Raw genomic sequence first — 22096 nt, forward strand, 5'->3', positions numbered from 1 at the left:
CAGGTATTTACCTGATGCACTCCCGGCGGAAGCTTGGCGGGGCCTGGCACCTGTGGCCGGGTCGGGTCCCTTCCGGGAGGTTGGGTGCCCTCAGACCTAGTGCCTCTGGGACCGGGGCTCGGTCCGCTCTGGCACGACTGGCTGCTGGCAAAGCCTGCGGGCTCATCACCGCAGATCCCTGTGGCTTCTGCACTGTGGCTGCAGGGTGACCCCACGTCTGGTGCTCTCGTCAGGTCTTTCCGGGAAGGTGGCGCGGTTGCCTCTCCGGTGGTCGTCTTTAGGCTTTCGCACTCTGGGAGGCCTGTGGATGTTCGGTCCTGGGACCTTCCATGTCTGCTTCATGCTCTGGGGTGCAGGGCTATGGCTCCCTATGCTCTCTAGCATAGTGGTTCCCAAACTTTTGTTGCTAGGCCCCCCTTTGTTTTTTCCAAGCACAAAGAGGAAACAAATCCTGTCGGGGATACCAACCTTGGCACGACAGGTGTTGTGCAGGTGAAGCCAAAGGCAAGATATGCTTCATTATGTGTTCTAGATTTTGGCTGGCAAGAAAGTTGGTTTGGAAACATATTTGGTGATGCTTCAACCTCTGCTTTGTGTTTGTGTGGGAGCCCAGTCCAAAAACATGTTCATTATGGTAGCAGTGTCCAAGCATTCTTGGACACTGCTAGCATATCATGCGCATACTGTGCGCTGTCAGTCTTGCGTGCTGCTCAGTAACATTTAATATTTAGTATTTAGTGTTATTTACATGTATCTAGGTTGTTGCTTTGATCTCTGTATTGTGTTGTTCTCTGGTTGTTTGTTTTCTTTTTTCTTCTTTTAACAGGTGATACAACAGATTTTCTCAGTCTTCTCCTACGGTCCCCCTTTCCACCCGTTTTTCTTTCTCCCTTTCTTTCTTTCTCTTTCTCCTTTACTGTCTAATGGTCTGTCCAATTTGTAATAACTTAACATAAAATAAAATAAGATAAACAATAATAATATAGATCAATCAAGTGGACCAATATGGCATTGCCATATTTTCTCCACTTGAAAAAATAAATCCGCTGGGCATCTTTCCTGGCCTTCAGAAAACAATTCTGATTACTAAAGTATGGAACGGGTTAGGCAACAAGAAAAAAAAAACTCTCGAGTGCTCCATCTATTAATATTGTGGCATCGAGGGGAATGGATGTAAAAGGAAGATGACGACACTGCGTAGCAAGGTTTTGTGTGATTGTTGTTCTTGAAGGCTGTAACCTTTAAAATAATGATGCACAGTCATCTGTGAGACAACTTCAGCAGTCCAGCAGAAGATATTTGGCTACAGAAGACAGTAGAAGATTTCTTTACTGCACTTAATTTTTGTTTTGTTTTTTTAAATTCATTTAATAATGACACTTTCTCAACTCTGAGAAGTGCTTCAGTTCTATATGGCAGATAACAACTCAGTGAATAATGTTTTTTTGCAGCGACCTAATGACCGGATGATTATTGTGCAGATTCTGGTAATAATTTTTCTTTGTATTAACATGTTGCTCATCCTGACTTTTGTAAAAAAAGAATCGTTTCACACATCTGCACGCTACATCTTATTTTCTGTAACATTACTGTCGGACAGCATTTTGTTATTCGTGAGTGATATCCTGGTAATCTTAACCTATTTTCAATTTACAATACAAGTGTGGTTGTGTATAATCATCACTATTTTTGTGCTTGTGTATTCTATTGTCACACCAGTTACTCTGACAGCAATGACTCTGGAGCGCTATGTGGCCATTTGTATGCCCCTGCGTCATGGACAGCTCTGCTCCACACACAGCACTATGTACTGTATCCTGCTCATTCATGGTCTCAGCTCTTCCCCTTGTATAATTATTCTGTCCATGTTCTTTGCTTCCACCTCACTGAAGTTCTACAAGCAATCCATGATATGTAGTGTAGAGGCATTTACTCTTTACAGATGGCAGGATCATGTTCGATCAGCTGTGTATCAATGTTATTTCTTGATTATGGGCACCACTATTGCATACTCATATGTTCAAATAATGAAAGTGGCCAAAGCTGCATCAGGAGAGAAAAAGAAGTTGACACATAAAGGACTCAAAACAGTGATCCTTCATGCTTTCCAGTTGCTGCTTTGTCTCATTCAGCTGTGGTGCCCATTCATTGAAACTGCAGTACTTCAGATTGATTTCAGGTTATTTATAGATGTCAGATATTCTAACTACATTATGTTTAGTATTGCTCCAAGGTGCCTGAGTCCTCTGATCTATGGCCTCAGGGATGAAAATTTTTTTCTTGTACTAAAAAGTCTTATGCCTACTTCATCCTGTTCAAAATAAACACAATTTGAGTTACATCAGAAATATAAATGCTGCCATTCATATTTCCTCAGACCATACAGGAAATGACTGTTTAAATATGCAAGAGTAATTTTATGTAAATAATGATTAATTTTAAATTATTAGTAGTTTTGCAACTTGCTTTCCTGTATATGTTCAGTGATGCTATATTGTTATGCATTTAAACAAAACTCTGCAGTTACATGTCACTTTTCAGGTGCAGTTTACACATAAGTTTAAAATGAGAAAATAAAATTGAAATAAATGTTAAGTGTATCTACACAATTTGTCCAAGCTAATTTTTTTCCCTAATAGAAGATGATTCACTTTCTCAGAATGAATTGTAGAGTTTTTATGATGTTGCAGCTTGATTGATTTAGCTTTATCTGTTATGAATTGTTGCAACATAATTTAACTGAAATTTCCAAATGATTAAGTATGTGCAACATGACAAGACCTAAAAAATATCATTGAAAGTCAGGATTATGTGACGAACAAATGATATATGAAAACAAATACTACTTTTATTTTATTGGTGTTATGTGAATGGGGAAAAATGATGAAGATGGAATAATGTTATTTTGAAAAACTTCTATGGTACTGATCATAATCCTACGGATATTTTTGCGAGATCTCGCAAAAAATTTGTGCAGATTCTGCTAACAATTTGTCTTTGTATCAACATGTTGCTCATCCTGACTTTTATAAAAAAAAATAAGAATCCTTTCACACATCTGCACGCTACATTTTATTTTCTATAACATTACTGTCGGACAGCATTTTGTTATTTGTGAGTGATATCCTGGTAATCTTAACCTATTTTCATTTTGCAATACAAGTGTGGTTGTGTATAATCATCACTATTTTTGCGCTTCTGTATACTATTGTCACACCAGTTACTCTGACAGCAATGAATCTGGAGCGCTATGTGGCCATTTGTATGCCCCTGCGTCATAGACAGCTCTGCTCCACACGCAGCACTATGTACTGTATCCTGATCATTCATGTTCTCAGCTCTGGACCATGCATAATTATTCCGTCCATGTTCTTTGCTACTGTCTCACTTAACTTCTACAGAAAATATGTGATTTGCACTGTTGAGTTGTTTATTCTTTACAGGTGGCAGGATTAAGTTCGATCAGCAATACATCAGTTTTATTTCTTGATTATGAAGATTATTATTATTTTCTCATATGTTCAAATAATGAAAGTGGCCAAAGCTGCATCAGGAGAGGATAAGAAGTCAATACACAAAGGCCTCAAGACAGTGATTGATGAAAGATTTTTAATTTTGTGTTATGTTTAGTTGTAGCTTCATTTAAAGGAAGGAGAGCTTGTGAATTGGAAACCACAGGAAAAGGGAGTGAAACCAGATGTGCAAAAGAATGCGGTGACATACGATACTACCTCCTGTGTTAACAGACAAGTTAACGGTCTCTCTCTCTCTCCTTTTATGGACATGTTTTGAGATCTATACATACCAAGCTATCTCCTGTTTCAACAGACAAGCTAAAGGTCTCTCCTTTTAAGGAAATATTATCAGTTCCATACATGCCATTCCTACTGTTGTGGAAACTTGCTTGAAGTATAAATAAAGAGTGTGCTAAGAGCCCTGGGCGGTTTTCCTCTGGGTCACATCTGTTCTGCACACGTGGGTGCAGAGCAGATCAGACCGTGATGGGGGATCGCCCATGTATATGTACATGTAAAAAAGATATCTGAGTCTAGGTTTCTTTGCCTTCTAACAATTTTCTCTTCACAGTGATCCTTCATACTTTCTAGCTGCTCCTCTGTCTCATCTAGCTGCCTACCCCATTTATAGAAAACACAGTCCTTCAGATTCATTTTAATTAATTTTGAAATTTCAGATATTTTAATTATTTATTATTTAGTATTGTTCCAAGGTGTCTGAGTCCTCTCATTTATGGACTCAGGGATGAAAAATTCTTTTTTGCACTTAAAAATCTTTTGCTTACTTCATCATGTTCAAAAGAAACCTAATTTGACATGCTATATCAATTATAATTATAATGTTGACATTCATTGTTAAGCAAAGCATTCATTCATTTTGATCCTATTGATTATTTATTAGTCTTTATCTTTCCACTATTTGAAGAGGTGGTTTTGTGTTTAGCTGTTGTGTATGTCATGTGTTGTTTTACTGTAAAAAGAGGAAACCTTTATGCATTTGACTTTTCAATCAGAAACTATTTGTCAGGGACAATTTACCCTTTTAAATAAATGAATGAATTTAAAACTATCTAAATAAGGATGTGATCTGGTAGTCTTTTCTAACTATATAGCCATATTCCAGTTGAATCAGTAACACACAATGCCCACATCTATGTTCATAACAATGCTCACTTTTTAAAATAAATATTTATGTTTTAATTTACTATTTTATGATATAATTATTTATTTTCAGTTACAGAAAGGAAAATCAGATTTATCGCTCAATATGTTCACAACTGCGATTAGATGCTCAGAAAGCTATAGCCTCTGTGGTGGTTCTTTCCCTTAAGCCAGCTTTTTTTCTTAATTAACCAATTATCATTTATGTTTTTCAGTAATTATTCAGTAAAGTATTAGTTTACTTGTTGTATTTAATAATCTGGGTTTAAAAATAAAATAAAACTAATTTTTTGTTTTGACTGAAGGCAGCATGGTGGCACGGTGGTTAGCACTGTTGCCTCACAGCAATAAGTATCACGGTTCTGGATCAGTTTGACCCAGTATTTTCAGTTCTCACGTTTTGGTTTGATTTTGTATTTTTGGTTTTGAGCCTTTTAAGATTAGGCTCAAAACTTTCCTTTTTGCTAAAGCATATAGTTAGGGCTGGACCAGGTGACCCTGAATCCTCCCTTAGTTGTGCTGCAATAGACATAGCCTGCCGGGGGATTCCCATGATGCATTGAGTTTTTCCTTTCCAGTCACCTTTCTCACTCATTATGTGTTAATAGACCTCTCTGCATTGAATCATACCTGTTATTAATCTCTGTCTCTCTTCCACATCACGTCTTTATCCTGTCTTCCTTCTCTCACCCCAACCGGTCACAACAGATGGCCGCCCCTCCCTGAGCTTGGTTCTGCCGGAGGTTTCTTCCTGTTAAAAGGGAGTTTTTCCTTCCCACTGTCGCCAAAGTGCTAGCTCATAGGGGGTCATATGATTGTTGGGTTTTTCTCTCTATCTATTATTGTACGATCTACTGTGCAATATAAAGCGCCTTGAGGCGACTGCTGTTGTGATTTGGCGCTATATAAATAAAATTGAAATGAATTGAATTGAATTGAAAAAGGATAAGCAGAAGTGGATGGATGGATTTTGACTGATTTACAGTAAAACTGCAGTCTTACCATTTAGCTTGATATTATACCAAGCTAATATCAGCCTTTGCTAATAATGATGGTTCTCTTAAAGCTATAGCACAGATGTTTTACTCTTTGCCTAAAATAATAATTCAATTCAATTCAATTCAATTTTATTTATATAGCGCCAAATCACAAAAAAAGTCACCTCAAGGCGCTTCATAGGTATAGAGAAAAACCCAACAATCATATGACCCCCTATGAGCAAGCACTTTGGCGACAGTGGGAAGGAAAAACTCCCTGTTAACAGGAAGAAACCTGCAGCAGAACCAGGGTCAGGGAGGGGCAGCGATCTGCTGCGACCGGTTGGGGTGACAGAAGGAAAACAGGATGAAAGACATGCTGTGGAAGAGAGACAGAGGTTAATAACAGATATGATATGATATAATAAAGTTCATAGTAATGGTTTTAACTGAAAAACTTGCAGGATAGGACACCAGGTTTATAATGAATGAAGTTTCATCAATAAAGGCATTCACCCATATACGCATATTTAATAACCCCAGTAACACCATGCTAGTTCATAGCATCTCACAGTTTACTCAAAGCTTGTCTTCCTAGTCTCCACTTCATTCATGTTTCCTAGTATGTCACAGTTTGTTCTTAGTTCACATTCTCGAAGGCTCTGAATTTAAACAATTTATCGACTTTCCCACTCACTCTAAAGGACACACCCTGGACTTGGTCTGCTGTTCTAGTCTTACTCCCTCGAATCTTTCTGCTACTGAAATCCCCATAACTGACCACTTCCTCCTTTCATTTAATCTCACTCTCTGCTGCTCTTCTACCAAGCCAACCCGTCTCATCTCGTTCCGCAACATCAAGAACATTGATATGGACATTCTCACTACCAGTTTGGACAATGTTCAGATTCCGGACTTCTATTCTACTCCTGATGATTTGTTGTTATATTATAATAATTGTCTACGCACTGTCCTTGATTCTCTGGCTCCTGTAAAAACCCACTCTGTTTCCTTCGCTCGCTCTGCTCCCTGGTTTACCTCTGACCTCCGAGCTCTGAAGGCCAAAGCTCGGCAGCTAGAGCGTAAATATAAGAAATCTGGTTTAACTGTTGATTCAGAAATCTATAAATACCACGTACTTCAGTATAAAGACTCCATTAACAAGGCCAAACAAAGCTTCTACTCTGGTATTATCAGTTCTTATGAGGGTAATGCAAGGACTCTGTTTTCAGTTTTCAACAAACTAATTCAACCCCCCAACGCTTTACCACCGCACTTCTATTCCTCTGAAACCTGCAACTCCTTGATGCTGTTCTGGACTACGAAAATCAATAACATCCACCAGCAACTCAGATCAAATGTTGTGTCTACGCCCTCTCCAGAACCTTTTCTCCTTTTTGAGCCGTTTTCCACTTTTCATCTTCCTGATTTATCTGATATTTCCGAGTTAATATGTAAATCAAAGCCTGCCACATGTCATCTTGACCCCATGCCCACGGGGCTTGTGAAATCCTGCCTCTCTTCTTTACTCCCACTCATTTCTGCTATCATTCACTCTTCTCTCACCACCGGTATCGTTCCCTCCTTATTGAAGACTGCTCTAGTCACTCCTATACTGAAAAAACCTTCTTTAGATCCTAACAACTTTAACAACCTCCGTCCGATTTCCAATCTACCCTTCATTTCTAAGATACTTGAAAAAGTGGTTGCAGCTCAACTTCATTTACACCTGGTTAATAATAACATCTACGAGAGATTTCAATCTGGTTTTCGCTCATGTCACAGTACCGAAACTGCTCTACTTAAAGTCACTAACGATCTTCTAATCGGAGCTGACTCTGGTCTTCTCACCATCCTCGTCCTTTTAGATCTGAGCTCAGCCTTTGACACCATTTCTCACTCTGTCCTTCTAAGCAGACTTTCCTCTCTCGGCATCTCTGACATACCCCTCGCCTGGTTTCAATCATATCTCCTCGACCGCTCCCAGTTTATTCAACTAAGATCATTCCGCTCTCGTCTATTCCCCGTCACCTCTGGTGTACCCCAAGGCTCAGTTTTAGGCCCTCTTCTCTTTATAATATACATTCTCCCTCTAGGTACCATCTTCCGCAAATTTGATCTTCAGTTTCACTGTTTTGCTGATGACACCCAGTTATATCTCTCTTGCAAACCTGATTCCTCCTTCCCACCTTCTTCCCTTACAGAATGTCTATCCGAGTTAAAATCCTGGTTTACCTCTAATTTTCTAAAGCTCAATGAGGATAAAACTGAGATCCTCCTTATTGGCACCAAATCCAACCTTTTGAAGGCAAACCATTTCTCACTCACCATCGATAACTCCACAGTTTTCCCTTCTCCTCAGGTTAAGAGCCTTGGTGTCATCCTAGACAGTTCACTTTCCTATAAATCTCACATCAATAATCTCACCCGTCCTTCCTACTTCCATCTACGTAACATTAACAGATTGCTTCCTTCTCTTTCCACCCAGTCTACGTCCATTCTTGTACATAGTCTTGTTACCTCCCGTATTGACTACTGCAATTCTCTTCTGCATGGTCTCCCCCAAAAATCCCTTCATAAGCTTCAACTGGTTCAGAACTCTGCTGCTCGCATTATCACCAGAACCCCCTCCTACCAGCACATCACCCCTGTTCTCCAGGAACTTCACTGGCTCCCTGTGAAATTCCGGATAATTTTCAAACTTCTTCTGCTCACCTTCAAGGCCATTCATAACCTCGCTCCTTCTTACCTTTCTGACCTGTTAACCACCACTTGTTCTGCCCGTTCACTTCGTTCTTCTTCTTCTATCCAGCTTACTGTACCTTCCTTCCGCCTCACCACCATGGGAAGCAGAGCTTTCAGCTGCTCTGCTCCCAGGCTGTGGAACTCTCTGCCCCCTGAAATAAGAAATATTGGTTCTCTCCCCCAGTTTAAATCCCAACTCAAAACTCATCTGTTCAAATCTGCATATTCACTGTGAATCCACTGTTTGTTCATTTTATCTTGTGCTTTTATTTTATTGTTCTTATTCTGCCATTGTTTTACTAAGTGTTTTATCCTATTGTAAAGTGTCCTTGGGTGACTTGAAAGGCGCTCATAAATAAAATTTATTATTATTCACTGTATTTCACAGTTCATGTTCTTATCCTCTTGTACCTTCATGCCACTGTAAATAAAACCCTTGTTCACGTCAAAGTTCTGTTTCTTGGCTTGAATTTGTTTTTGGGTCCACTCCACATTCTGGCTTCCAGCTGTGACAGTTACCCACTTTTCATTAACTACTTTAGCAAGACAAAATACAACAAAAATTGAAATGTGCACTTAAAAGAGGAAATAGTGAGGAAAAATGCCTGAAGAAAAAACAATACATTTTGCATCTGACTTCTCTTCTCCGTTTTGAATCGTAAGTTATTAGCAAATTCTTTTACCTATATTAGCCACAAATGGGACCATGAGGTCTCTGCTGGGTGGGTTACAGATGAGCTGAAGTAGCCACATATCTTTAAAATACACCTAGCATCAGTAAACCTACCAACTGGTCAATCTATGTGTGATCAGTTTTAGGATATAAATGTCTGATGTTTTTCAAGTCTTTCTTACATGTGTTATGCACTTGTCTCTATACAGTTTAATATAATCAAAGGCCGAAAAAAAATACAAAACTCTGCTATTTTAAACTTTCTCATTTATGGAAAATTAAGAGACAATGCTTAGTAAAGAAAGGACAGTTTTCACTTAACTGAATACCTCACAAACAGACCTAGTACCTGTCACAGTCACATCACTTTAGGAGTTTTTAAGACACAGAGCCAAAATAATGGGATGTAGTCTCACTTGTTGCACTAACTACGTTTAAAATGAGAAAATAAAATTTAAATAAACGTTAAGTGTATCTACACAATTTGTCCCAGGGATTTTTTTCCTAATAGAAGATGATTCACTTTCTCAGAATGAATTGTAGAGTTTTTATGATGTTGCAGCTTGATTGATTTAGCTTTATCTGTTATGAATTGTTGCAACATAATTTAACTGAAATTTCCAAATGATTAAGTATGTGCAACATGACAAGACCTAAAAACTATAATTGAAAGTCAGGATTATGTGACAAACAAATGATATATGAAAACAAATACTACTTTTATTTTATTGCTGTTATGTGAATGGGGAAGAATGATGAAGATGGAATAATGTTATTTTGAAAAACATCTTTGGTACTGATCATAATCCTACGGAGCCCCGCAAGGGACATGGGAGAAAAAAAAAACTAAGATGAACTTTTGCAAGATCTTTTTTGCGAGATCTCGCAAAAACTTTGTGCAGATTCTGCTAATAATTTATCTTTTTATCAACATGTTGCTTATCCTGACTTTTATTTTTTTTTAAAAAAGAATCCTTTCACACATCTGCACGTTACATCTTATTTTCTGTAACATTACTGTCGGACAGCATTTTGTTATTTGTGAGTGATATCCTGGTAATCTTAACCTATTTTCATTTTGCAATACAAGTGTGGTTGTGTATAATCATCACTATTTTTGCGCTTCTGCATACTATTGTCACACCAGTTACTCTGACAGCAATGACTCTGGAGCGCTATGTGGCCATTTGTATGCCCCTGCGTCATGGACAGCTGTGCTCCACACGCAGCACTATGTACTGTATCCTGATCATTCATGTTCTCAGCTCTGGACCATGCATAATTATTCCGTCCATGCTCTTTGCTTCTGCCTCACTTAAGTTCTACAGAAAATATGTGATTTGCACCGTTGAGTTGTTCATTCTTTACAGGTGGCAGGATCATGTTCAATAAGGATTATTATTATTTTCTCATACGTTCAAATAATGAAAGTGGCCAAAGCTGCATCGGGAGAGGATAAGAAGTCAATACACAAAGGCCTCAAAACAGTGATCCTTCATACTTTCTAGCTGCTCCTCTGTCTCATCTAGCTGCCTACCCCATTTATAGAAAACACAGTCCTTCAGATTCATTTAAATTTATTTCGAAATTTCAGATATTTTAATTATTTATTATTTAGTACTGTTCCAAGGTGTCTGAGTCCTCTCATTTATGGACTCAGGGATGAAAAATTCTTTTTTGCACTTAAAACTCTTTTGCTTACTTCATCATGTTCAAAAGAAACCTAATTTGACATGCTATATCAATTATAATTATAATGTTGACATTCATTGTTAAGCAAAGCATTCATTCATTTTGATCCTATTGATTATTTATTAGTCTTTATCTTTCCACTATTTGAAGAGGTGGTTTTGTGTTTAGCTGTTGTGTATGTCATGTGTTGTTTTACTGTAAAAAGAGGAAACCTTTATGCATTTGACTTTTCAATCAGAAACTATTTGTCAGGGACAATTTACCCTTTTAAATAAATGAATGAATTTAAAACTATCTAAATAAGGATGTGATCTGGGAGTCGTTTCTAACTATATAGCCATATTCCAGTTGAATCAGTAACACACAATGCCCACATCTATGTTCATAACAATGCACACTTTTTAAAATAAATATTTATTTTTTAATTTACTATTTTATGATATAATTATTTATTTTCAGTTACAGAAAGGAAAATCAGATTTATCGCTCAATATGTTCACAACTGCGATTAGATGCTCAGATAGCTATAGCCTCTGTGGTGGTTCTTTCCCTTAAGCCAGCTTTTTTTCTTAATTAACCAATTATCATTTATGTTTTTCAGTAATTATTCAGTAAAGTATTAGTTTACTTGTGGTATGTAATAACCTGAGTTTAAGAATAAAATAAAACTGATTTTGGTTTTGACTGAAGGCATGGTGGTTAGCACTGTTGCCTCACAGGAAGAAGGTCCTGAGTTCAGTTCAATTCTACCATGATGCCGCAAACTCTCTCTCTCTCTCTCTCTCTCTCTCTCTCTCTCTCTCTCTCTCTCTCTCTCTCTCTCTATATATATATATATATATATATATATATATATATATATATATATATATATATATATACATATACACATACTTGAGATGGCACGATATCACTTTTTTATGACTGATACCGATATCATAAATTTGGATATCTCCCGATACCGATATGAATCCGATATAGTGTGTTTTTTAATCAAATAAAACTGTTTTTTAATATCTTGCTGCTTTTTGTCTAAGTTCATACTCATGTAAAAAAAAACAAAAAAACAAAAAAAAAAACACTAAAGCTATTCTGTTATACCTGTATGCAAAAAATACACTGCGCCCAAAATATTTCATAGTTCAGCAATACTGATGAATCTAATAAACTTAAACCTACTCCATCCTACCTATTCTGGTATTTTAAAGAGTAAGCAACCTAACTAATAGGGTTCTAAAACTCCCAGCAAAAAAAAAAAAAAAAATAGGGAACCACCCTCCACCTCATGATGCTTAATCGATGTAATCAACTTTAATTTGATGCAGTGTGAAAAAAAATGAACAGAAATAAATTATTTTTCAAGAATAATTAAATAGATTCAACATCTTTCTTCAACAGAATTGCAGACTGCACAGATGGTACCTTCCCAAAGGAAAAAGTACTATAGCTTACTAGGGTATATTAGACTTAATAGTTACTATATACAGTAATGGACTTCTATACATTTTACATCAGATTAAAACTTTGGGTGTAAGATTCAGATAATTATTTATTAAAAGCTAGACATTTTAAATGAGAATAAGAAAGAAAAGTATGTCTTTGTGCCCCCTTTTCCCTGTTAATGCCCTATCGGCCCTCCTGGCTAAACTTTGCTAGATCCGCCCCTGCACAGTTACCAGCCGTCAGCTACCTAGAAAAGGATCCTGGTGTAGAAAGTAATATTAAATAAATTTTAACAACAGATTATTAAGCTTAAACGTGCTGCTGTTGTTCAGCTGCTGGTTTCCTCTATCTGGCGCGAAGTGGGCGATAAACAAACAAGAGAGACGGACTCGCAACAGAGAAGCCGATCAGCTGATCATTGATCAGTTTCATGATTGAAGCAGCAGCAGGAGAGGGAGGGAGAAGAGGCAGTTTCTCCAAATATCGCTTGTTAAGCTTAACGCGGGAATGCTTTACAAACATTCAGAGATGAACTTACACACTTGCTTTCTCTCTGGGATAACTTCCTCGGGGATGAAATGCCGGATTGGTAGCGAGGCTACAAATACACACAGCCACTCTATCACTTGACGCATACTGCTCCGACGTGCTACGGTTATGAGCCGAGTTATGCCATGTCGCAAGTTTTGTGAGGTGCTTTTTTGATATTTAATGGATCGATTACATTTTTTATTTCTCTCCGATATCCGATCCAGTAATTTACGTCAGTATCGGACTGATACCGATACGTAATATCAGATCGGTCCATCTCTAATATATACATACACATATTTAATAAATGCACTTTAGAACAGCAAGGAGCAACATGACGCCGCCTCTCTGGGAACATCTCAGGCCCCCCTAGGTGTGGAGGCCTGTCTCCCCCCACCACACTCCCTGCTGGTGGCTGATGTCTTCAGCTGTCTGTGCGTTGGTGGTTCTCGGTGTCCGGGGCTGAGCGCTCAGGTATGTACCTGATGCACTCCCAGCGGCAGCTTGGCAGGGCCTGGCACCCGTGGCCGGGTCGGGCCCCTTCCGGGAGGTTGGGTGCCCTCGGACCTCGTGCCTATGGGACCGGGGCTCGGTCCGCTCTGGCACGACTGGCTGCTGGCAGAGGCTGCAGGCTCGTCACCGTAGTTCCCTGAGGCTTCTGCACCTTGGCTGCAGGGTGATCTCACATCTGGTGCTCTCCTCAGCTCTTTCTGGGAAGGTGGCGCGGTTGCCTCTCCGGTGGTCGTCTTTAGGCTTTTGCACTCTGGGAGGCCTGTGGATGTTCGGTCCTGGGTCTCCTCCATGTCTGCTTCATGCTCTGGGGGGCAGGGCTATGGCTCCCTACACCCTCTAGCACAGTGGTTCCCAAACCTTTGTTGCTAGGCCCCCCTTTGTTTTACAAGGACAAAGAGGAAACAAATCCTGTCGGAGATACCTACCTTGGCACGACAGGTGTTGTGCAGGTGAAGCCAAAGGCAAGATATGCTTCATTATGTGTTCTATTTTTTGGCTGGCAAGGAAGTTGGTTTGAAAGCATATTTGGCGATGCTTCAACCTCTGTTTTGTGTTTGCGTGGGAGCCCAGTCCAAAAACATGTTCATTATGCTAGCAGCGTGCAAGCATTCATTATCTTTTTTTCATACCGCCATTGCAGAGCCATTGCCCCCCCTCCCCGCACCACTGCTCTAGCAGGTCGTTACATGGATAAACCTTTTGAACTCAAGTGCGCTCACACACACAGGTGTACACACTGGTGCTCACAGACACAAACTATATCTTCCTTGGCTGCTACCTTAAAGCATATCGTGCGCTGTCAGTCTTGCGTGCTGCTCAATAACATTCTATATATAGCATTTAGTGTTATTTACATGTATCTACGTTGTTGCTTTGATCTCTGTATTGTGTTCTTCTCTGGTTGTTTGTTTTCTTTTTTCTTCTTTTAACAGGTGATACAACAGATTTTCTCAGTCTTCTCTTACTGTCCCCCCTTCCACCCGTTTTTCTTTCTCCCTTTCTTTCTTTCTCTTTCTCCTTTACTGTGTAAATGTCTGTCCAATTTGTCATAACTTAACATAAAATAAAATAAAATAAAATAAAGAATAATAATATGGATCAATCAAGTGGACCAATATGGCATTGCCATATTTTCTCCACTTGAAAAAATAAATCCGTTGGGCATCTTTCCTGGCCTTCAGAAAACAATTCTGATTACTAAAGTATGGAACAGGACAGGCAACAAGAAAAAAAAAAAACTCTCGAGTGCTCCATCTATCAATATTGTGGCATCGAGGGGAATGTGTGTGAAAGGAAGCTGACGACACTGCGTAGCAAGGTTTTGTGTGATCGTTGTTCTTGAAGGCTGTAACCTTTAAAATAATGATGCACAGTCATCTGTGAGACAACTTCAGCAGTCCAGCAGAAGATATTTGGCTACAGAAGACAGTAGAAGATTTCTTTACTGCACTTAATTTTTTGTTTTTTTAAATTCATTTAATAATGACACTTTCTCAACTCTGAGAAGTGCTTCAGTTCTACATGGCAGATAACAGCTCAGTGAATAATGTTTTTTTGCAGCGACCTAATGACCGGATGATTATTGTGCAGATTCTGGTAATAATTTTTCTTTGTATTAACATGTTGCTCATCCTGACTTTTGTAAAAAAAGAATCGTTTCACACATCTGCACGCTACATCTTATTTTCTGTAACATTACTGTCGGACAGCATTTTGTTATTTGTGAGTGATATCCTGGTAATCTTAACCTATTTTGAATTTACAATACAAGTGTGGTTGTGTATAATCATCACTATTTTTGTGCTTATGTATACTTTTGTCACACCAGTTACTCTGACAGCAATGACTCTGGAGCACTATGTGGCCATTTGTATGCCCCTGCGTCATGGACAGCTATGCTCCACACGCAGCACTATGTACTGTATCCTGATCATTCATGGTGTCTGCTCTGCCCCTTGTATAATTATTCTGTCCATGCTCTTTGCTTCTGCCTCACTTAAGTTCTACAAGCAATCCATGATATGTAGTGTAGTGGCATTTACTCTTTACAGATGGCAGGATCATGTTCGATCAGCTGTGTTTCAATGTTATTTCTTGATTATGGGCATCACTATTGCATACTCATATGTTCAAATAATGAAAGTGGCCAAAGCTGCATCAGGAGAGAAAAAGAAGTTGACACATAAAGGACTCAAAACAGTGATCCTTCATGCTTTCCAGTTGCTGCTCTGTCTCATTCAGCTGTGGTGCCCATTCATTGAAACTGCAGTACTTCAGATTGATTTCAGGTTATTTATAGATGTCAGATATTCTAACTACATTATGTTTAGTATTGCTCCAAGGTGCCTGAGTCCTCTGATCTATGGCCTCAGGGATGAAAATTTTTTTCTTGTACTAAAAAGTTTTATGCCTACTTCATCCTGTTCAAAATAAACATAATTTGAGTTACATCAGAAATATAAATGCTGCCATTCATATTTCCTCAGACCATACAGGAAATGACTGTTTAAATATGCAAGAGTAATTTTATGTAAATAATGATTAATTTTAAATTATTAGTAGTTTTGCAACTTGCTTTCCTGTATATGTTCAGTGATGCTATATTGTTATGCATTTAAACAAAACTCTGCAGTTACATGTCACTTTTCAGGTGTAGTTTACACACAAGTTTAAAATGAGAAAATAAAATTGAAATAAATGTTAAGTGTATCTACACAATTTGTCCAAGAGAATTTTTTTTCCTAATAGAAGATGATTCACTTTCTCAGAATGAATTGTAGAGTTTTTATGATGTTGCAGCTTGATTGATTTAGCTTTATCTGTTATGAATTGTTGCAACATAATTTAACTGAAATTTCCAAATGATTGAGTATGTGCAACATGACAAGACCTAAAAAATATCATTGAAAGTCAGGATTATGTGACAAACAAATGATATATGAAAACAAATACTACTTTTATTTTATTGCTGTTATGTGAATGGGGAAGAATGATGAAGATGGAATAATGTTATTTTGACAAACTTCTTTGGTACTGATCATAATCCTACGGAGCCCCGCAAGGGACATGGGAGAAAAAAAAAACTAAGATGAACTTTTGCAAGATCTTTTTGCGAGATCTCGCAAAAACTTTGTGCAGATTCTGCTAACAATTTGTCTTTTTATCAACATGTTGCTTATCCTGACTTTTTGTTTTTTCCAAATCTCTTTATTTGGTTTTCCAGTTTTCTTTATCATAAAGGCAACAAAGATTCAAATATAAATGATTACATATATACAATAAAAATTAAACAAAGTAAAATATAAAAAGTAAAATAAATAAATAAACAGGCAAAAAAGCAACAACAAACAACGTAAGAACGTTGGACAGAGGATGTCATCTATCAAGCTACCAATGAGGCTCAGTGATCATTTATATCTGTTCCGTATTAAAGAGATCTATAAAAGGTTGCCAGGTTGAATGGAATTCCTCCAACCTCCCCCTTAATAGAGTTTAAGCCTTTCCAGCTGTAAGTGTCTTAATACATCTTGTATTAACGCTGATGTGGTAGGAGGCACCTTTTGTTTCCAATTTAGTAGAATTAAACGGCATGCCAGCAGTGTCACAAAACGTATCACATTATTTTGGGCGGCTGATAGGTCTACAACAACCGGCCTCGCTCCAAATAAAGCACAGATTGGGTCTGGCTTAAGTGTTTTTTTTAGAATTTTAGACAAGATATGAAAGACATTATTCCAATATGTTGCTATACAGGGACAATTCCAAAACATATGCGCCAGTGAAGCAGGTTACTGTTTACATCTTTCGTAGGACGAGTTTACATTGGGGAACATTTTTGACAGTTTCAACTTTGATAAATGGAATCTATGTAGCACTTTAAACTGTAAGAGTCCATGACGAATACAAACAGAGGAAGAGTGTACATTTTCCTGGGCTTTTGTCTGATTCTCGTACCCAGGTCACACTGCCAGGCCTCTCTCAGATAGTCAAGTGTGACAGTTCCATCCAGTTGTGACAATGCATTGTGAATTTTTGTTATTAGTGGGTCAAACTGAAATAAGTTATCTAAGGCAGAGTCTGGGGGCCGATCCGGAAAAGATGGAAAAAGCCTCCTTACAAAGCTTCTGATCTGTAAGTATTTGAAAAAAGTCATTACTGTGCAAGTCAAATTTTTCTTGCATTTGCCGGAATGTGGGAAAAACCTTGTTGATGAATAAATCCTTTATTGAGTGCAGCCCCTTGTGGTTCCATTGGAGAAATGAAATATTTGAAAGTGATGGTGTGAACGTTGAGTTATTCATGAGTGGAGTTAGTATAGAGGCTTCCCTCAACCCGAAATGTTTCCTTATCTGTGTCCAGATTTTAATTGTGTGAGAGACTACAGGATTTTTAAAGTCATGTTTAGGGATAGGGAGAGCTGAATAGATCATAGCCTCTAATGAGGAGGGGTAACAGCTTTCATTCTCCGTCGTTGTCCAGTCGGCCCCCTTAGTGCGCAACCAAAACAACATGGAACGAACATTACATGACCAATAATACAGACGGAAGCATGGTAATCCCATCCCTCCCTGACATGTCGGTCTCTGCAGGCAGCCTTTCTTGATTCTTGGATTCTTTGTTCCATATGAAATTGTCAGGGCTCTGTGTGCGGGCAGACGGAGAGGAGGATCCAAGCGCAGGACTCGAACACAGAATTGTAAATCAAAACCTCAGCTTTATTGCTGACATGAAAACCAAACATGAAGTGACGTGAATACAGAAACCAAAAAACACACAGGCATAATCTGAGGGTACGACGCGACACTGAGCACGGAAAACACAGGGCTTATATACACAGGGTGGTAATCAGGGACTGGGCAACAGGAGGAAGACACAGCTGGGAGAGATCAGGGCTAACGAGACGGGGAGCTACGCTGCACACACTAACATAAGACAAAGACTTTCACAATAATAATAATAATAATAATAATAATAACAATAACAACAATAAACAAAGCACCAGAACATCAGAAAATAATCCATAATGCAAAAAATAGACCAAAATATAAGAAACTCAAAATGCTGGGCCAACTTAGAGGCCTGGAAAACGGCCGGCAGAGGCGAGGCGGAACAGGTCGAGCGGGCTCTGACGGCGGTGTGGCAACCGCAGGACCAGACGAGGCAGGACCAGACGAGGCAGGACCAGACGAAGGCGGAGCTGGACCAGACGAAGGCGGAGCTGGACCAGACGAAGACGAAGGACACAGAGGCTGGACCAGGCGTGGATGAAGGCACAGAGGCTGAACCTGATGGCGGTGGGACGGCTGCGGAACCTGACGGCGGCGGGACGGCTGCGGAACCTGATGGCGGCGATGCTGCAGGCGGTGATGTAGAAGTCGCGGGGGAAGATTCAGCAGGTGACAGCTGAACAGACTTCCCCGAACCGTCAGCAGATGTGAGGATGTGCTGGCTGGGTCCTCCAGGACCCTCAGCTAACGAGGCGTGGTGCTGGGTGGGCTCCTAGGACCCTCCAGCAGACGTGGCATGAGGCTGCCTGGGTTCTCCTGAACCCCCAGCAGACGAAACCTGAGGCTGGCTGGGTTCTCCCGAACCCCCAGCTGACGAAACCTGAGGCTGGCTGGGCGACTCGGGCCCTCCAGCTGACGACACTTGAGGCTGGACGGGCGACTCGGGCCCTCCAGCTGGAGCGGATGCAGGGTCAGAGGCAATAGGGACCCCTGAAAGATGGTGAAGATGAGTGGCTGACTGAGCAGATGACAAAGCTAATGATTCCTCTACTAACTGCGCTACTGACTGGGCTATGGACTGTAACAAGGTTTGGAGAAAGTCTGATTGTGGTAGAGCCTGAGCTATGGGTAGCGGGGGTGAAGACTGAGCTACGGGTGACTGAATTTGAGATGAAAGCGGTGGTGGAGTAGGTGACAGGGCTATAGGTGGCTGCTGAGCAGGGAACACTGGGCTACAGGCGGCTGCTGAGCAGGGAACACTGGGCTACAGGCGGCTGCTGAGCAGGGGACACTGGGCTACAGGCGGCTGCTGAGCAGGGGACACTGGGCTACAGGCGGCTGCTGAGCAGGGGACACTGGGCTACAGGCGGCTGCTGAGCAGGGGACACTGGGCTACAGGCGGCTGCTGAGCAGGGGACACTGGACACTGAGCTACAGGCGGCTGCTGAGCAGGGGACACTGGACACTGAGCTACAGGCGGCTGCTGAGCAGGGGACACTGGACACTGAGCTACAGGCGGCTGCTGAGCAGGGGACACTGGACACTGAGCTACAGGCAGCTGCTGAGCAGGGGACACTGGACACTGTGCTACAGGTGGCTGCTGAGCAGAAAATACTGGAGACTTAGCTGAAGGTGGCTGCTGAGCAGGTGACACTGGAAACTGTGCTACAGGCGGCTGCTGAGCAGGGGACACTGGACACTGAGCTACAGGCGGCTGCTGAGCAGGGGACACTGGACACTGAGCTACAGGCGGCTGCTGAGCAGGGGACACTGGACACTGTGCTACAGGTGGCTGCTGAGCAGAAAATACTGGAGACTTAGCTGAAGGTGGCTGCTGAGCAGGTGACACTGGAAACTGTGCTACAGGTGGTTGCTGAGCAGGTAACTGAGCTGAAGGTGGCTGCTGATCAGCTAACTGAGCTGAAGGTGGCTGCTGATCAGCTAACTGAGCTGAAGGTGGCTGCTGATCAGCTAACTGAGCTGAAGGTGTGGAAATGAAAACTGCACCAGTCCGTACTACAGGAGAGAATGGAAGTGTGGTTGGGTGATGATGGCGAGGGTTGCATTTCTTCTTCAAGGATGGATCAAACGATTTGGCGATAAACCTTGGCAAAAAATGCTGCTGTCGTTTTGAGTACCAAGTGGCGAGTTCCTCCAGGAGAACAACTGAATCCTCTTTCCCTGGGCCGCCCATGCCAAACAGTTCAAAACTTAGCCTCACTCTTAGAGCTGTTATTTTTTGTTTGAGTCCATTTATATTTAGAAAACTGACAGTGGAGGCAGTGGATGACAAAAAATTATCAAAAAATACTACCTCCAGCTGCCTCTTGTAGGGGCTCGCGGCGTGGACTACCCTCCAACAGTAATCCCAAAGGAGCGCGAGATTCGCTCCCTCAGAGGCGAAGCGTGAGTCCGCTGGATCCATTACGGTCGCGTCGTTCTGTCAGGGCTCTGTGTGCGGGCAGGCGGAGAGGAGGATCCAAGCGCAGGACTCGAACACAGAATTGTAAATCAAAACCTCAGCTTTATTGCTGACATGTAGGGATGGGTATTGATAAGATTTTCACGATTCCGATTCCATTTTCGATTCTGTTTAACGATTCGATTCTTTATCGATTCTGTTTAACGATTCGATTCTTTATCGATTCTCTTATCGATTCTTTTTTTAAAAAAGGAGAACACTAAGGTCGATTAGCTTAGAACTTTGTTTTAGATCTTCTCTTTGAACAAGATAGAAATTTAGGAGTAACATGGCCTTACAAACCCAACAGTGAGATCTTAAGAGATCCAGCCTACGGCTCTTCAATGAGGTTTCACAGGGTCCCCAGGAAAAAAAAATTGTAAATGTAAAATTATAAAATAAATATTCTTCTGTTGCAATAACAAAGTATAACATGAATTATTCAGTAGCAATTACACAAGAATATCCAGTAATGTCCCTGCCTACAATTAAACACATTCACTTACCAAAAATCGGGGGCATCTGCTGTGGCAAATGGGTTCAAGCCTTTGACCACAAACTTAGTCACTACTCGGTGACATTTGTCTATCCTGGCCTGAAAGGAGACGCTACCAGTAGACTGCAGCGAGAACTGCCAGCATCTGAGCCAGACTCTGTCTGTCTCTCTCATCATGGTCACCTAAATGCACAGTAATGGCAGGTTTTGTAATAAGGCAGATCGCGCTAACATAATATGTACTGTTAGTTGATTATTTACCTGCCGCATTAACGGGAGAGGACGTGCAAACGTTACCGCTGGGTTGAGATTCATGAGTCCGGAGCGGAATTAAAAACACGACATTCATTTAAGGTCATCGCGTGTTTTGTGAGCAAATGCTTTTGCATATTCGTAGTGTTTCCTCCCTTAAATGAAATATCTACTTTTCAAGTATTGCAAGTTGCCCTGTTGTCATCCGTTCTCGTAAAGTATAACCAAACTTTTGAGCGTTTGAGCCGCTTAGGCGCCGTGTTTCCTGCCAGATAAATGACGCTCCGCAACGTGGTGACGTCATTTGGGGCGACTGGAATCGATAAGGGAATCGTTTGCAAAGATGGCAAACAATTCCAAGGAATTGAAACAGTGGGAACCGGTTCTCAACAAGAACCGGTTTTCGATACCCATCCCTACTGACATGAAAACCAAACGTGAAGTGACGTGAATACAGAAACCAAAAAACACACAGGCATAATCTGAGGGTACAATGCGACACTAAGCACGGAAAACACAGGGCTTATATACACAGGGTGGTAATCAGGGAATGGGCAACAGGAGGGAGGCACAGCTGGGAGAGATCAGGGCTAACGAGACGGGGAAGCTAAGCTGCACACACTAACATAAGACAAAGACTTTCACAATAAGACAGGAAACAAGAAACCACTAAACAAAGATGCAGACACGACACAGAGACAGACTAGACACTGAACAGAAACTGCAATACACATGAGAACCCAAAACCTAAGAACTGATACCTCACCAAGAATAACTGAAACAGATCTATAATGATGATAATAATAATAATAAACAAAGCACCAGAACATCAGAAAATAATCCATAATGCAAAAATAGACCAAAATATAAGAAACTCAAAATGCTGGGCCAACACTGACCCAGAACCGTG

General features: G+C 40.5%; 4 pseudogenes; all 4 read left to right on the forward strand.

Annotated features, from left to right (window-relative positions):
• The first annotated feature begins 1412 nt into the window (after positions 1-1412).
• Positions 1413-2335, forward strand: LOC146373458 (odorant receptor 131-2 pseudogene; annotated as a pseudogene).
• A 417-nt stretch (positions 2336-2752) lies between these two features.
• Positions 2753-4122, forward strand: LOC146373459 (odorant receptor 131-2-like; annotated as a pseudogene).
• A 5682-nt stretch (positions 4123-9804) lies between these two features.
• Positions 9805-10803, forward strand: LOC146373460 (odorant receptor 131-2 pseudogene; annotated as a pseudogene).
• A 3968-nt stretch (positions 10804-14771) lies between these two features.
• LOC146373461 (odorant receptor 131-2 pseudogene) lies at positions 14772-15683 on the forward strand (annotated as a pseudogene).
• The last annotated feature ends 6413 nt before the right edge of the window (positions 15684-22096 follow it).

Source organism: Perissodus microlepis, chromosome 14, assembly GCF_051167445.1.
Source record: "Perissodus microlepis isolate ML-2025 ecotype Zambia chromosome 14, ASM5116744v1, whole genome shotgun sequence".
NCBI lineage: Eukaryota > Metazoa > Chordata > Actinopteri > Cichliformes > Cichlidae > Perissodus > Perissodus microlepis.